The sequence below is a fragment of the Apodemus sylvaticus genome, chromosome 11, assembly GCF_947179515.1.
Source record: "Apodemus sylvaticus chromosome 11, mApoSyl1.1, whole genome shotgun sequence".
Lineage (NCBI taxonomy): Eukaryota > Metazoa > Chordata > Mammalia > Rodentia > Muridae > Apodemus > Apodemus sylvaticus.
In genome coordinates this window covers 92,793,068-92,805,267 of record NC_067482.1, presented here as the reverse complement: position 1 = coordinate 92,805,267, position 12,200 = coordinate 92,793,068, and the positions used below count along the sequence as shown (strand labels likewise).

The following is a 12,200-nucleotide window of genomic DNA, read 5'->3' as shown; positions in this document are numbered from 1 at the left end:
GTTTCTTCTATCCTCCCACAATTTTCTTAAAACATCCTTAAACCAGCACGTGGATATTAATTATCCCAGAAGCTCGGGATACCCAAGACACAAATCGCATAACAAATAACTCCCATGAAGAAGTATGGAGAGGGTCCTGATCCTGGAAAGGATTGATCTAGCATTGGAGGGGAATATAAGGACAGAGAAAAAGGAGGGAGGTGATTGGAGAATGGATGGAGAGAAGAAGGTTTATGGGACATATGGGGAGGGGGGATCTGGGAAAGGGGAAATCATTTGGAATGTAAACAAAGAATATAGAAAATAAAAATATTTTTTAAAAAAGATGTAAAGACAGGTAGATTGTCACAAGTTCCAAGTTATATCTAGGTGGTATTATCTAGGCTTAACTATTTATGGAATAAAAATTAAATATTTTAGCGTAAAAAAAAATCCTTAAACCAAGTATTTATTTCCTTCTCCCTTTCACATGCTCACTCTCCTATCCATTTTGTCACATTCCTCCCAATGCATCCCCTCTAGCTTCTCCTTATCCAGAGGGATTTCATATTAATGTCCAATAGAGTCTGGAAGCAAGAGTCATCCACATATGAGGGAGAACAAGCAGCACTTGCTTTTCTGTGCCTACATTAGTTCCCTCAATATCCCCCTCCTCCCCACCCCCCACCCCCACCCCCACCCTCCCACCCCCACAAACCAGACCTATAAACTCCACACTTATCTCAGAGTCCTGTAAGATTGCCTCTTAAACTCTGCTCACAGCTTCAAAGGTTTTTCAAGCCAGAAGTTCTAAACTATTCCACAGCCTTCCTACAAATCAATGGTCAGGCTTACTGCCTCTTCGTTTTATTCTGTATAAATTAGGGTTCTCCAGAAGAACAGAAGTAATAAATTGGATACCCATTAAAAATTGATTTCTTGGTCTAGAGAGATGCTCTAGCAGTTAAGCCTACTGGCTGTTCTTCCAGAGGATCAGGGTTCAATTCCCAATACCCACATGGTGGCTCACAGGTGTCTGACACCCTCAAATAAGCAAAAACAAAAACAACAAAACAAAACAAAAACCATCAATGAACATGAGATGAAAATAAATTTAAGCCAACCTGGTCTACAGAGTGAGTTCCAGGACAGCCAGGGCTACACAGAGAAACCCTGTCTCAAAAAACAAAACAGAACAAAAAAACAAACAACCCCCCCCCCCACACACACACACAAAAAAAAAAACGAAAAAACAAAAACGAAAAATAAATTTAAAATTTTTAAAAATTAAAAATAAAACGAGAAGATTTATTAAATTGACTTCCACAACACAGTTTTGGTAGTTCATCAGTGGCCACTTTTGTTTTTCTAAGATACATGGTGTATCCTTAAATTGTGAAACTGAGATCTTTCTGGTTTAGTATTGCTGACACTTAGAGCTATAATCTTCAACTAGTGGAATGCTTTCCTCATAAACCACAGGGTTTGGTGTGTTACATTTTCATTGCCATCTTATTCCGGGATATTTTTTATTTCTCACATTATTTCTTCAGTGGCACAGTCATCATTAGTAGCAGGCTGTTTACTGTCTATGGCCCCTTGGCTCCTGAGGAGGTATGGTTTTCGCAGTTTGGGATAGAATGTTCTATAGATGTCATTTAAAGTCAGTGCTTCTCTGCTTATTTTCGCTGCACTGATCTACCAAGTGGGGCAGTAGGTCTTCCACTACAATTTTGTCGAGGTTGATATGTATTTCCCTGGTTAAAGTGTGTGTTTTACTGACTTATGTACACCCATGTTTGATGAGCTCATGCTTAGAATTTTCTAGTTTACTTGTTGGGTTTATCACTTAATCAGAATGAAATGCCCTGCTTCATCTTTTTGCATTGTTTTTTTTTTTTTTATTTGAAATCTATTTTGTCAAGTAGACTCGTTTTGTACTTCTATCTGCTTGGAATGCATTGATTTCTACTTTCACCCTAAGCTAATGTCTCTTTTATGTAAAGATGTGATTCTTGGAGGTAAGACATATTTTGTGGATCTTATATCCTAATTAATTGATTTTATGTATGTATGTAGAGATCTATGTATTTATGTATGTATGCATAAATGTACATATGTATAGATGTATGTATGTATAGATATATATGTATGTATGATGGTTGTGAGGGTTTGCCAAAGCTTGCATATGGGGATCAGAGAACAATTTCATGAAGATGGTTCTTCCCCTTCCACATTTATGTGTATTCCAGGGATAAATAAAACTTAAATCATTAGACTTATGCGGTAAGTGCTTTACTCACTGAACACACACACACACACACACACACACACACATACACATACACACACATACATACACACACACACATGCATGACATACAAACATGCAGGATTGTATACATGTGAAAGGCAGAACACAGTTTGCAGAAGTTGGTTCTCCCTTGTCACAGTGTGGGTGCTGACAATAAAACTCAGGCCATTAAGCTTGGTATCGAGTCCCCCCACTTACTGATCCATTTCACCAGAGCCTAGATCTTGTTTTTCTATCCAATATTTCAATCTGTCTTTTTAGTTATGGATGATAACATTAATAGTGCTATAAAGATGTGTTTATTATTATTTCTCATTTTGTTGACATTGCTGTATATGATCTTTCCATCATTGTTATTATTAATTAATTAATTAATTTATTTATTTTATTCATTTATTCACAACCAAGCAATTGCTCCCTCCCTCCTCCTGGCCCTGCTCCCACTGCTCCTCATCCCACTCCTCCTCCCCCACTCTCCAAGAGGATACTCACCACCACCACCAGGTCTCTTCACTCCCTCAGGCCTCAAGTCTTTGGAGGATTAGGTGCATCTTCTTCCACTGAGGCCAGGACTAGGCAGTCCTCTGCTATACTTGTTTCTGGAGCCTTGGACAAGCTCCTGTATGTTTCTTCATTGCTGGGTCAGTGTCCGGGAGCTGCCAGGGGTCCGGGTTTGTTGAGACTGCTGGTCTTCCTATGGGGTTGACCTTGTCTTCAGCTTTCTTCCATCCTTTCCTTAATTCAACCATAGGGGTCTGCAACTTCAGTGCAGACCACCAGTTAGGTGTAAGTATCTGTGTCTGTCTCAGTCAGCTGCTGGTTGGACCTCTCAGAGGGCAGCCATGCTAGGCTCCTGTCTGTAAGCATACTAATAGCATCAATAACAGGGTCAGGGCCTTGGTATCTCCCCATGAGATGGATCCCAAGTTGGGTCGGTCACTGGACTACCTTTCTTTCAGTCTCTTCTCCATTTTTCATTCCTGCAGTTCTTTTAGACAGGAACAATTCTGGGTCAGAAAATTTGAGTGTGGGTTGGCAATCCCATCCCTCCACTTGAGGCCCCATCTGTCTGTTGGAGGCGGACTCTATGAGTTCCCTCTCCCCACTGCTGGGCATTTCATTAAAAGTTCATTTGCATTGAGTCCTGGCAGTCCTCTCACCTTTCTGGAGTGTCTACCCGTACCCACCCCAAGGCTGTATATTTCCATTCATTCTGCTGGCCCTCAGGTCTCCCCTCCTGTCTCCCCTCCTGTCTCATCTCCCCTTCTGTCTAGCCTCCCCATATCTGATCGGTTCCCTTTCCCCTCACCCCTCCCACTCTCCCACCTAGTTCCTTCCCTCCCTCTGCCTTCTGTGATTGCTTTCTTCTCCCTTCCAAATGGAGTGAAGCGTCTTCACTTGGTCACTTCTGTTTGTTAACCCTTCTTGAGTTCTGTGGGTTGCATCCTAGGTATTCTGTACTTTTTGGCTATTACCACTTATTAGTGAGTACATATAATGCATGTCCTTTTGGGTCTGGGTTACTTCACTGAGGATGATTTTTTCTAGTTCCATCCATTTGTCTACAAAATGCATAATGTCCTCATTCCTAATACCTGAACAGTATTCCACTAAGTAAATGAATTACATTGTCTGTATCCATTCTTTCTTTGTGGGGCATCTGGGTTGTTTTCTGCTTCCCCTTCCCTTCCCATTCAGAGCCATTCAGAGAGGGCTTGGGAAAGGAACTCGAAAGCCAAAGTTCCTTGGGAAGATTAAAGTCCCAAATCTGGATCATGAAAGAGGAATAATCAGGGGTCACAGACAGCTATAGCCAAGTTGAAAAACACTAGTTCCTGATAGCACCATAAAGTTACTCCTTAGGTCAGAAGACTTCCCCCTCCCCATCTTTTGATTCTGCTTTGCTACCTGAAAAAACGATACTGTGTTTGAAAAATGACTTGCCTCGTAGCCTCCCCCGTTGCCCTAATATCTAAAGAATCCCTAACTATGCTGTGTATAAATGTGAAGCCCTCTAGACTTGAGGTCACACTCCTCCCTGTGCAGTAGGAAGGTTTCCAATCTGCGTCCAACTTATATTAATGAAATAGAGATTTTTTGTATATTTGCATCGGGCACTGCCATTCTTGAGCTCTCCTGGGGTTCCTGTGGAACTGGGAACTCACCACATAAGAGTGTGGGTTTCTTGAAGTTCTTGTCATACAGATATTTCACATGTTTGGTAAGAGTCACCCCAAGATACTTTATACTGTTTGTGGCTATTGTGAAGGGGGTCATTTCCATAATTTCTTTCTCAGCCTGCTTATCCTTTGAGTATAGGAAGGCCACTGATTTGCTTGAGTTGATTTTATAACCTGCCACTTTGCTGAAGTTGTTTATCAGCTGTAGGAGTTCTCTAGTGGAGTTTTTTGGGTCACTTAGGTAGACTATCATGTCATCTGCAAATAATGATAGTTTGACTTCTTCCTTTCCAATTTGTATCCCTTTGACCTCCTTATGTTGTCGAATTGCCCGAGCTAGTACCTCAAGTACAATATTGAAAAGATAAGGAGAAAGAGGGCAGCCCTGTCTAGTCCCTGATTTTAGTGGGATTGCTTCAAATTTCTCTCCATTTAGTTTGATGCTGGCTACCGGTTTGCTGTATATTGCTTTTACTATGTTTAGGTATGGGCCTTGAATTCCTGTCCTTTGCAAGACTTTAAGCATGAAAGGATGCTGAATTTTGTCAAATGCTTTTTCAACATCCAATGAAATGATCTTGTGGTTTTTTTTCTTTGAATTTGTTTATGTAGTGGATTGCATTGATGGATTTCCATATATTGAACCAACCCTGCATCCCTGGGATGAAGCCCACTTGATCGTGGTGGATGATCGTTTTGATGTGTTCTTGGATTGGGTTGGCAAGAATTTTATTGGGTATTTTTGCATCGATGTTCATAAGGGAAATTGGCCTGAACTTCTCTTTCTTTGTTAGATCTTTGTGTTGTTTTGGTATCAGCATAATTGTGGCTTCATAGAAGGAATTGGGTAGTGTTCCTTCTGTTTCTATTTTGTGGAATAGTTTGAAGAGTATTGGTGTTAAGTCTTCATTGAAGGTCTGATAGAATTCTGCACTGAAACCATCTGGTCCTGTGCTTTTTTTGGTTGGAAGACTTTCTATGACTCCTTCTACTTCATTAGGCATTATGGAACTGTTTAGATGATATATTTGGTCCTGATTTAATTTTGGTATTTGGTATCTGTCAAGGAAATTGTCCATTTCCTCCAGATTCTCCAGTTGTGTTGAGTACAGTCTCTTGTAGTAGGATCTGATGATTTTTTGGATTTCCTCAGTTTCTGTTGTTATATCCCCCTTTTCATTTCTAAGTTTGTTAATTTGGATACTTTCTCTGTGCCCTTTGGTCAGTCTGGCTAAGGGTTTATCTATCTTGTTGATTTTCTCAAAGAACCAGCTCCTGGATTCATTGATTCTTTGTACGGTTCTCTTTGTTTCCAATTGATTGATTTCAGCCCTGAGTTTGATGATTTCCTGTCTTCTACTCCTCCTGGGTGAATTCAAGACTCTGAAGAAGGAAATGGAAGAAGACCTCAAAAAATGGGCAAACCTCCCATGCTCATGGATCGGTAGAATCAATATAGTTAAAATGGCCATTTGCCAAAAGCAATATACAGATTCAATGCAATACCCATCAAAATCCGAACTCAATTCTTCACAGAGTTAGAAAGAGCAATTCTCAAATTCATCTGGAATAACAAAAAACCCAGGATAGCTAAAACTATTCTCAGCAACAAAAGAAATTCTGGGGGAATCAGTATCCCTGACCTCAAGCAATACTACAGAGTATTAACTACAATAGTGTTAAAAACTGCATGTTATTGGTACAGTGACAGGCAGGCGGATCAATGGGAACAGGATTGAAGATCCAGAAATGAACCCACACACCTATGGCCACTTGATCCTCGACAAAGGGGCTGAAAACATCCAATGGAAAAAAGATAGCCTTTTCAACAAATGGTACTGGTTCAACTGGAGGTCAGCATGCAGAAGAATGCGAATTGATCCATCCTTGTCTCCTTGTACTAAGCTCAAATCCAAATGGATCAAGAACCTCCACATAACGCCAGACACTCTGAAGCTAATAGAAAAGAAACTGGGGAAGACCCTTGAGAACATCGGTACAGGGAGAAAGTTTCTGAACAGAACACCAATAGCATATGCTCTAAGATCAAGAATTGACAAATGGGACCTCATAAAATTACAAAGTTTCTGTAAGGCAAAGGACACCATCAAGAGGACAAATCGGCAACCAACACATTGGGAAAAGATCTTCACCAATCCTACATCAGATAGAGGGCTAATATCCAATATATATAAAGACTCAAGAAGTTAGACTCCAGAAACCAAACAACCCTATTAAAAAATGGGGTACAGAGTTAAACAAAGAATTCTCACCTGAAGAACTTCGGATGGCAGAGAAACATCTTAAAAAATGCTCAACTTCATTAATCATTAGGGAAATGCAAATCAAAACAACCCTGAGATTTCACCTTACACCAGTCAGAATGGCTAAGATTAAAAATTCAGGAGACAGCAGGTGTTGGCAAGGATGTGGAGAAAGAGGAACACTCCTCCACTGCTGGTGGGGTTGCAAATTGGTACAACCACTCTGGAAATCAGTCTGGCGGTTCCTCTGAAAAATGGGCACCTCACTTCCAGAAGATCCTGCTATACCACTCCTGGGCATATACCCAGAGGATTCCCCAGCATGTAATAAGGATACATGCTCTACTATGTTCATAGCAGCCCTATTTATAATTGCCAGATGCTGGAAAGAACCCAGGTATCCCTCAACAGAAGAGTGGATGCAAAAAAATGTGGTATATCTACACAATGGAGTACTATTCAGCCATTAGAAACAATGAATTCATGAAATTCTTAGGCAAATGGATGGAGCTAGAGAACATCATAAGTGAGGTAACCCAGACTCAAAAGGTGAATCATGGTATGCACTCACTAATAAGTGGATATTAACCTAGAAAATTGGAATACCCAAAACATAATCCACACATCAAATGAGGTACAAGAAGAATGGAGGAGTGGCCCCTGGTTCTGGAAAGACTCAGTGAAGCAGTATTCGGCAAAATCAGAACGGGGAAGTGGGAAGGAGTGGGTGGGAGGACAGGGGGAGAGAAGGGGGCTTATGGGACTTTCGGGGAGTGGGGGGCTAGAAAAGGGGAAATCATTTGAAATGTAAATAAAAATGTATCGAATTAAAAAAAAACAAAACAAAAAAAGAGTGTGGGTTTATTTCTCAGTCTTCAATTCCACTGATTAATATTTCTGTCTCTGAACAAACACCATGCAAGATTTTTTGTTTGTTTGTTTGTTTGTTTGTTTGTTTTTATCACTATTGTTCTGTGGTACAGCTTGAGGCCAGGGATGGTGACTCCCCCAGAAGTTCTTTTATTATTAAGAATTGTTTTTTATCCTGAATTTTTTGATTTTCCACATTAAATTGTGAATTGTTCTTTTCATATCAGTATAGAATTATGATGGGATATTGATGGGGACTGTTGAATCTGTAGATTGCTTTGGTAGGATGCCCATTTTTACTGTTAATCCTACCAATCCATGAACATGGGAGATCTCTCCATGTTCTGAGGTCTTCGTATATTGAACCTTCCCTTCATCCCTGGGATTAAACCTACTTGATCATGGTGAAGGATAGTTTTTGATGGATTCTTAGATTCTTAGATTTAGTATTTTTGCATCTATATTCATAAGCAAAATTGGTCTGACTTTCTTTCTTTGTTGGGTCTTTGTGTGGTTTAGGCATCAGCATAACCATGGCATCATAGAACGAATTAGGCAGTGTTCCTTCTGTTTCTATTGTATGGAATAATTTGAGGAGTATTGGTATTAACTCTTCTTTGAAGGTCTGGTAGAATTCTGTACTCAAGCTACTGGCCCTGGACTTTTTTGGTTGGAAGGTTTTTAATGCCTTTTCTTTTTTATTTCCTTAGGGGATAAGGAACTGTTTAGGTAGTTTACCTGATCTTGATTTAACTTTGACATATGGTATCTGTCATCAGTTTCTTCTAGATTTTCTAGCTTTGTTGAGGAATGGCTTTTGTAGTAGGCTCTGATGATTTTCTTTTTAATTTCTTCAATATCTGTTGTTCTGTCTCCCTTTTCATTTCTGATTTTGTTAATTTGGATACCGTATCTGTTTCCTTTAGTTTAGCTAAGGTTTTATATATCTTGTTGATTTTTCTCAAGAAACGAGCTTTTGATTTTGTTGATTCTTTGTAACATTCTCTTTGTTTCTAATTGGTTGGTATCCTCCCTGTGTTTGATTATTCCCCCCCTACTCCTCTTGGGTGTGTTTTCTTCTTTTTGTTCTAGGGATTTCAGGTATGCTATTAGGTTGTTAGTGTAGGATCTCTTCAATTTCTTTACAAGGACATTTAGTGCTATGAATTTTTCTCTTAGCACTGCTTTCATTGTGTCCCATAAGTTTGGGTGTGCTGTGTCTTCGTTTTCATTGAATTCTAGAAAGTCTTTAATTTCGTTCTTTCTTCCTTGGCCAAGTTATCATTGAATAGAGAGTTGTTCAGTTTCCATGGGTAGGTGGGTTTTCTTTTCTTTTTGCTATTGAAGTCTAGTCTTAGTCCATAGTTATCTGATAGAATGCATGGGGTTATTTCAATGTTCTTGTGTCTGTTGAGGCTTGTTGTGTGACTGATTATATGGTTAGTTTTGGAGAAGAGGTGCTAAGAAGAAGGTATATTTATTGTTTTATGGGAAAATGTTTTATATACATATACACATACATATATATCATATACACATACACATATACATCATCTACATCTACTTCTACATCTACATCTACATCTACATCTACATCTACACCTACACCTACACCTACACATACACATACACATATACATATATATGCATCCATTTGGTTCATAACTACTATTAATTTTCATTTCACTGTGTCTATGTTTAGTTTCTGTTTCAATGACCTGTCCATTGGTAAGAGTGAGGTGTTTAAGTCTTCCACTATTACTGGGACCTGAAAGGGAATCTGGGTATGTATGGGAAGGCAGCAAAAAGAGATGGTGCCCAAGATAACACTTGCTATTCAAGGTCTCAAAGTTTAATGAAGAACTCCAAATATATAGGCAGGGAAAAAGTCTGGAAGCTTCTCAGCAGAACCAGTTTAGTTGCTCTGCAGGTGGCTAGTGTTTCTCAGGAAACTGCAGGTCCTTGAAGAACAATGAACTTCACCTTGGTCTGAGCACTCCACCCTAGGTGGAGGGGATTATGGCTAACACCAGAGTTCCTGCTCAAAGGGTGGGAGAGGAACTTCACATTGGTCAATGTCAAGTTCCTGCTAGGTGGCATGGAACCTGAATAAGGCTCTCTACACTGTGTGAGGCTCAATGTGCATTTTAAGCTTTAGTAAAGTTTCTTTTATGAAATTGGTTTCCTTGTATCTGGAGCATAGATGTTTAGAATTGAGACTTTCTTTTAGTGGACTTTTCCTTTTTAAATATGAAGTGTCCTTCCCCATCTCATTTGATAACTTCTGGTTGAAAGTCTCTTTTATTGGGTATTAGAATTGCAACTCCCACTTGTTTATTGGGACCATTTGCTTGGAAAACTATTTTTTTAGCCTTTTACTCTAAGGTAGTATCCATCTTTGTAATTGAGGTCTGTTTTGTACGCAGCAAAACGCTGGATTCTGCTTGCATATCAAGTCTGTTGGCATATGTCTTTTTATTGGGGAACTGAGTCCATTGATGTTGAGAGATATTAAAGTCAGATGATTGTTAGTTGCTGTTATGTTTGTTGTTGGAGATGGTATTAAGTATGTGATTCTCTCCTTTTAGATTTGTTGTGAGATGATTAATTTCTTATTTTTTCTTTAGTGTAGGTACCCTCCTTGTGTTGGAATTTTCTTTATAGAATCCTCTGTTGGGCTGGATTGATAGTTATTGTTTAAATTTGGGTTTGTCCTGTAATATTTTGGTTTCTCCATCTATGCTGATTAAGAGATTTTCTGGGCATAGTAGCCTGAGCTGGCATTTGTGTTTTCCTAGGGTCTGCATGACATCTGTCCAGAGTCTTCTAGCTTTCATAGTCTCTCTTGAGAAGTTTGGTATAATTGCAATAGGTCTGCCTTTATGTGTGACTTGGCCCTTTTCCCTTGCTGATTTTAATATTCCTTCCTTGTTCTGTGCTTTTAGTGTTTTGATTATTATGTCATGGGGGGATTTTCTTTTCTGGTCCAATCTATTTGGTGTTCAGTAGGCTTCTTTTACATTTATGGCTATCTATTTCTTTAGGTTAGCAAGTTTTCTTCTATGATTTTGTTGATGTTGTTTTCTAGTCCTTTGAGCTGGGAATCTTTGCTCTCTTCCCTTCCTATTATTCTTAGGTTTGGTCTTGTGTCCTGGATTCCTGGATGTTTTAGGTTAGGAGTTTTTTATACTTTGTATTTTATTTGAGCATTGTGTCAATATCTTCTATGGTATCATTTATAACTAAGATCCTCTCTTGTTTCTCTTGTATTTTATTGGTGATGTTTACATCTGTAGCTCGTGACCTCTTTTCTATATTTTCCAATTCCAAGGTTGCCTCCTTTTGTGATTTCTTTATTGTTTCTACTTCCATTTTTAGGTCTCAGACTGAATTGTTCAATTCCTTCTCCTGCCTTCAATGGTTTCCTGTGTTTCTTTAAGAGACTTGTTTCCTCTTTAAGGGCTTCTACCTGTTTAACAGTGTTTTTCTGAATTTCTTTAAGTAGGTTATTTATATCCCCCTTAAAGATCTCTATTTTCTTCATGAGATAGAATTTTAGGTCAGCATCATGGTTCTCAGGTATGTTGGGGTATCCAGGACTTGCTGTGGTGGGAGAACTAGTTTCTGATGGGGACAAAGTATATTGGCTTCTGTTGCTCATGATATTGCACTTGCCTCTTACCATCTGGTCATCTCTGGTGTTAAGTGGCCTGCCTGGGTGTCTCTGTTTGGAGCCTGCCTCCTCTATCCCTGGGTTACAGCAAATCTCCTGAGACACCTTTGGTGTTGGCTGCAGCAGATCTTCTAGGAGATTGGCAGACAATGGGGTTTTGAAAAAGGCAAACATGCTAATCTGCCCAGCCAGAAGTGCAGAGCAAAAGGATATGATCTTTTCTTTTTATTCATTTTTTTATTCGATATATTTTTTATTTACATTTCAAATGATTTCCCCTTTTCTGGCCCCCCACTCCCCGAAAGTCACATAAGCCCCCTCCCCTCCCCTGTTCTCCCACCTACCCCTTCCCACTTCCCTGTTCTGGTTTTGCCTTATACTGCTACACTGAGTCTTTCCAGAACCAGGGGCCACTCCTCCGTTCTTCTTGTACCTCATTTGATGTGTGGTTTATGTTTTGGGTATTCGTTTTCCAGGCTAATATCCACTTATTAGTGAGTGCATACCATGATTGATCTTTTGAGACTGGGTTACCTCACTTAGTATGATGGTCTCTATCAATAAGAAAGTTATCAGTGTGCATTGGCCAGGAATCGAACCCAGGCCTCCTGCGTGGCAGGCGAGAATTCTACCACTGAACCACCAGTGCAGGCTGATCTTTTCTTAATCTTCATCTATCTGTTGTTCTAGCATTTGTTGTTCTTTTATATATAGTCTGCTTTATGTGTTTATTATTCTCTTCAGTCTGAAGAATTCCTTCAATATCATCTGTAAAAATAGTGTAATGATCATGTTTATAAATTCCTCTAGTCTGATTTCATCGTGGAATGTTTTTTTCTCCCTCAATTGTGACAAATAGTTTTGCTGGGTATATTAGTCTGGTTTCATAGTTGTAGACTTCAGAAATTGATGTACAATAT

The 12,200-nt window shown here is 39.4% G+C and overlaps 1 non-coding gene across 1 annotated transcript; it reads right to left on the bottom strand.

The window, feature by feature from the left end:
• Nucleotides 1–11,858: 11,858 nt before the first annotated feature.
• Trnag-gcc (transfer RNA glycine (anticodon GCC)) lies at nucleotides 11,859–11,929 on the bottom strand. Its single transcript has one exon. It is a non-coding gene; the product is annotated as a tRNA-Gly (tRNA).
• Between the last annotated feature and the right edge of the window lie 271 nt (nucleotides 11,930–12,200).